Source organism: Spermophilus citellus (genome assembly GCF_964194105.1).
Source record: "Spermophilus citellus genome assembly, chromosome: 2".
NCBI classification, from domain to species: Eukaryota; Metazoa; Chordata; class Mammalia; order Rodentia; family Sciuridae; genus Spermophilus; species Spermophilus citellus.
This window is the reverse complement of record NC_138183.1, coordinates 250,015,924-250,021,784: the sequence shown is the minus strand read 5'-3', so window position 1 is coordinate 250,021,784 and position 5,861 is coordinate 250,015,924.

The following is a 5,861-nucleotide window of genomic DNA, read 5'->3' as shown; positions in this document are numbered from 1 at the left end:
GCTCCTGGTGCTCAGTTGTCTCTTCCAGGGCCAAGAGCCCCAGACTCCTCCCACTCGGGACCCAGGGGCCACTGGCAGAGCATTTGGGGAACCAAGACTCCGGCAGGGACAGGTTGGGCAGCCTGCCAGGGCGAGAGGGCCACTGCTGCCCAGTCCACTAACTATAGAAAATGCCACCTCCTGTTAACGGGGTCCTGCAGACGAGAGTAGGGAAAGGGGCTTGGGGAGGAGCTGAGGCCTGCTTCCCTGTTGGGTGGGGGCTGAGCTTGAGGAGCTTATTCTGGTGGGGCTAACACAGTTGGCAAAGCCAGGCGACCTGGGCCAGGTGGGCACCTCTGCGCGCCACCTTCACAGCATCACTTCATGCTGGGCTCCACCTCAGAGACAGACAGTGGGCGCCCTTGGGGCCCTTGGCACCTGGAGGGGTTCGGTAAACAGGGGTTTCTGGGCTCCAGCCCCAGCCTGGCTCCATGCTCACCCTGAGGGCTGTTTAAAGACAGGGAAGGCAGCTCAAGACAGACAAAGCAGACATAGTGACAATCCACACAGCTCTTTGGGTGGGGCCAGAAGGGCCAGCTGATGTCACAGATAGAAGGCCTGTTTGTACCAGCAAAGGAAAGGGTGACAAATCGGCAGTGACTGTGCCCCAGGAGGGTGCAGACTGGAGGTGCAGCTGGGGAGAGACTGCTCCAGGTGAACATGGCCCCGGACAGAGTAAACAGGTGTTTATCTGGAGGGTTGAGGATGTGTCTGGGGCCCAGCCGCTATACCCCATCTGTCCCAGCTCTGAGTCAAAGTGCCCCAGGCTTGCTAGACCTCCCATGTCACTCAGTCACCTCCTGTGTAGGTTCACCATGACCTAGGTTCTCCTAAACCTTCAGAATCCAGGGAGGGCTGCCTTCCCCCTTCACAGCAGAAGAGCCCAAGACATTCAGCTTTGACAGCAGGTTTAGATAGTTCTCTCCAGCTCCACGCTTTTTTTTACTGTTTCCCATTGAAAGTTCCTTTTACAGAGGCTGAGGCAGGAGGCTCGCAAGTTAAAGGCCAGTCTCAGCAACTTGATAGGCCCTAAGCACTCAGTGAGCCCCTGTCTCAAAATAAAACATAAAAAGGGCAGGGGATGTGGCCCTGTGGTTAAGCACCCCTGGGTTCAATCCCCAGTACCCAAATAATCATTTGAAAAGCTGGGGGGTATAGCTCAGTGGTAAAACACTCATGAGTTAAATCCTTAGTACCCTAAATAAATAAATAGGACTGAGAGGGCAACTCCATGGTTCAATTCCCAGTACAAAAAAAAAAGCTCCCACCTGCCCACTCCTGATTATGCTATCTCAGGCTCCAGAAGCCCAGATGAAATGCTGTGGTCCCCTTCTCCCACCCAGGAAGGGCTTGGAAGTGGACTAAGCTGTCAAGAGTCAAAGAAAACAGACCCCAAGAGCTCTCCTGGAATGTAGTTGGGGAATGGCCAGGCCTGCCCTCTTCCACTGGGCCACTGTATCCATGGGGCTCTGCAGTCCAATGTCCACTCTCGACACACACCCGGCCCCCCACTGCAGTGAACCCCCAGAGGCTGCCAAGAAGTGAGCTGAGCCTTGAAATAAGGACAAAGATAGCGTCTGCCCCACCCCACGGCTGCCCCAGAGCTCCCAGGCCTGGTTCGGGTTGCATATATTGAGGTCCTCTTTAAACTGAGAGGGGAGTTCAGGAAGGGCCAGTGGATGTGGATCAGGGTGTGGCCACCCTTCTGGTGACCCAGCCCCCATCCCTCGACTCCTTCCAGGTTCCTTCGCAGCCAGGATCCTGGTGGGAAGACCCTCTTGGGAGGCTGTGCTGGGGCAAAGGAAGCTCTCACTTCCTGAGCCCTAGAACAAGAGACCTCTGCAACAATCTGTCACCACCCCACTGTCCTACCCATGCAGCGCCTCAGAGCCCAGGACCCAGGGGCCAAGGGCTTTACCACTGCCCTCCACAGTGGCTGTTTGGTCTGGTGAGGTTCCTTCTACAATTTCATTCAGAACAAACATTTCTTCTCCTTAAAAACCCCAAAAAACTACAAATCCACCCCTGGGCCCTGTTTTTATCTCAATTATTCTGGTCATAGGACTTGTCCAAGGCCAGCTGGTGAGACGACACCCAGCCACCATACCTGCTGTGTTTGAAGTCACTGCCAGGGCTAGGGCTGGGGCTCGGTGGCAGAGCACTTCCCTAGCATGCATGGAACTCTGGGTTTCATGCCCAGCACTACAAAAAATTAAAAACTAATAACAAAAATCTTAAAAAGGGGCTGGGCTGGTAAAGTGCTTGCCTAGCATGCATGAGGCACTGGGTTCGATCCTCAGCACCACATAAAAGAAAGAAAATAAAAATAAAGTTTAAAAAAAAAATCTTAAAAAGCCAAGCAGCATTTAGAGGGCAGCCTGGGTGACAGCCTGTATTTGAGTCCCAGCTATGTCACTCTGGGACTGGGCCAGGGCTTTTGCCTCCTGAGCCTGTTTCCTCAGACTCCATATGCTCATGGAGGCAGAGTCCCCAGGATGTCCACCTTCAGTGGCCTCCGCTGCTGAATACCTGGGGCAGTTATAGGGGAGGAGGGAGGGTGGAGTCTGGGGAGCGCAGTGCCCCACCCAACCCTCGGAACAAAACAAGGGGTCCCACCCTTCCCTGAAGCAGCTCAGACTTGGTGGCCAAGGGGGCTCAGGGCCGGGCTTCCTGTGCACCCAGAGGGACCATTAATTGCAGAACCACATGGGGCTGCAGCTGGAAGAGCGTGGGAGCCCCTATGGCGCGCTAAAGCAGCCAGGGGAAGGTTTTTGGAAGAAAACCCAGGATGACAAAACCACCATATGTCCACCCATTTGGAGCTTTGGACATTTCAAAGGACACACCCCTGGAGTGCCTGGGGTTGGTGGGATGGGGGCTGCCAAGGACTGGGGTGGGGACTAGTGGCTGCTCAACCTAGCCAGCTCCATCAGCCCCCCAACCCCCCAACATACACCTTCAAACCAGAACGAGGTGCCTAAGCAGCAAAAGCAGGTGCACTGAGCTCCCCACTCCAAATCCCGGCTCTCCTAGAGAGACACGGGAGGAGCCAGTGGTCGCCATACATGGGCCTCATTAGCCCCTCACATCTGAGCAGGTGTGGTTCTCCATTATACACAAATGTGTCCAAAGAGCGGGGACAGGACTTGCCCAAGACCACATACCTGGGCCCCAGTGCGCAGGGCTGCAGGACCCTGCAGCCAGCTGTCTGCTCCCTGCTCCCCTCAGGTAGGAGTGGGCACCATACTTCCTGTGGCTCAGAGCAGGGCAGCAGCTTTAAGCAGCTTCAGAGACCAGGCTGGGGGACTCTTCCTCAGCCCCCCAATAAAACGGAATCTCTCTCTGGGCTGGGGATGTGGCTCAAACGGTAGTGCGCTCGCCTGGCATTCGCAGGGCGCTGGGTTCGATCCTCAGCATCACATACAAATAAAGATGTTGTATCCACCGAAAACTGAAAAATAAATATTAAAAAATTCTCTTTCTCTTTCTCTCTTCTCTATCTTAAAAAAAAAAAAAAAAAAAAAAACTGAATCTGAATCTTGGGAGAGGGAGCCCCGCAGGACTAGCCTCATAAAGACTGCAATGTGAACTTTGAAGGTGGCAGACCCTGGAGGCTGCATTGTGTCTGAGCCTCCTTCTAGCTCCAGAGGGCCAGGTTTGGGGCTCAGAAGACCTGGGGTCCCTGCTCATTTCTCCTGGGCTCTCGGAGCCTCTCCCTGCGGTGAGCAGCCTTCTGTGGGCTTCTCCCCTTTTCGGAAACTTCTCTTTCTGCTGGGCCTGGATTGCTGAATCGATCTCTTTTCTCCATCGAAGGCTGTTTGCAGAAGCCTATGCAAAGTCCACTTGGTCTGGCCTTTCCCTGTCCCCTGGCCCCAGCACTTGGGCACCATACAGTACCCGTCTACTGCCAGGCACTGACCTAAGCAGGGAACCCAGGCACGCAGGCAGGGTGTGGACTGAGGGCAGGAGCCCAGGGCTGGCACTGGCGCTAATCTGTGAAGGAGTGTAATCAGAACTCTCCTGGCTGGGCTCTTGTGGAGATAAGAGATCTGAAGTCACTTTGAAATGCTAAGAAGCACCTAAGAATGCAAGGTGTTATCATCATGACCTCTGCCCGAAGGCTGGGGGAGGGCTGGTGCCGGCACCTCCATACCAAAGGGGCTTAGGAGGTAGGTGAGGGCAGCAGACGTCTCCTACTGTCCTCAGCCTCTGGGAAACAGTGGCCATGAAGGACGCGTTTGAATGAGGACACTTTGGGAAGAGGGAAAAGAAAGACAGTGGCCTGATGGCTCAGACCTGCTGGGGGCCAGGTTCTGGGGTGGAGGGACTCATTCATTCACTGACCCCTTCTGAGCTGGCCATGGGCCTCCTGGCATGCAGGGCTCTGCGGGGAGCAAGGCCAGACCTCTGTGGCCCTGGGGGCCTGGCTCACAAAGGATCAGAGAACAGAGCTGCTGGGACAAAGTGAGGTCATGTCCAGGCACTGTTTCTGACTGTGAGGGCCAAGGAGGCCTGGCCACCTGTTGGGGCTGGACCGGGCAGGCAGAGTGAGCCTTTCAGGATCTTCGGCACCAGCACTGCGAAGGGTGAGCAGGCAACTGCAACCCCTTTTAACAGGTAAGGAAACAGGCTTGCAAAATACTGTGACAAGAAGAACACAACCAAAAAGAAAGCAAATACCTGAAAGTGCCCAAGAGGCAGGGAGTACCTAGTGCCGGTTCCAGTCCTGCCCCACACAGCTAGGCCCCAGGACTCAGCTCCCCTTGTAGTGTGGGGCACGGGTTTTTCTGAGAATTCAGCATTCAGAGAGGTTAAGGGAAGAGCCCAGAGTTACACAGGGAAGAAGCCAGGACCTAGAGGCCGGGCCAGCTGGCCCTTGAATACCCACCGCTGGGCTGTGTTGGGATGGGGAATTAGGATGTCCAGTCTGCGGTGGAGTACGGGTAGCAGAGAAGTCCGTCTTACTGCCCAGGACCCCTTACCTGCCCCCTAACTCTGGCTGAGAACTTGGTTCCCGCAGAGCGCCTGCCCCTCCCCTGGTCTCTGGCGCCCCCACGTGGCCCCCTCTTACGTTCTCTCTTACGCCCCACCCGAGCTGGTCCCGAAGAAGGTTCAAAATCCCTTAGGCGAGAGCCAGAAGGCCTCAATCAAACCGTCCAAATTCCGTCCCTACCCTTCCAGGAGACCCAGATGCAGTGATGAAGATCCCCAGATTTGAGTTTGAATCCTGGCTCCTCTTCCCAACCTGACGAATTCGAGAAGCACCCCAATTTTTCTTCCATTTCACACATTGTGAGCCCTAGGAGGCCCCAAGGCATCATGTCCACGAAGATCACATTAAACACCCGCTGTGTCGAGAAGACCCAGCCTGCAGCCAGAGGTGTCCAGCTCCGTTTGGCAGACATGACAGAGCGTCCCTCCCCCAACACGGGGAAACCCACCCTGTCCCATCCCAAGGAGCTCCCTAGTCTGAAAGGTGAAGGAAACTATCAAACAGGTCTTCTAATGAAAGAATGTTTGTCTAAAGTGACTAAAATGCCCTCCCCATGGCTTCGGGTCCAGGCCAGCTGGTCACAGCTGGGCAGAAGTGAGAAACAGCATTAGACAGAGTGGGCCCCTTCCCCCCGCCGGGGCCTGCTCCAGACATCTCGGACCTTTCCTGCCCTCCACATTCCAAGTCGGGCCGCAGGCCCTGCTCAGCAAGCCTGTGGTGGAGGTGCCAGGTCAGGCCACACTGGGGTCTAGCTTCGGAGTCCCCTCACACTCGACCCTCATTCACCTTCCTCCTCCCAAGCCTCAGTGTGCTCATCTGCCAAATGGGT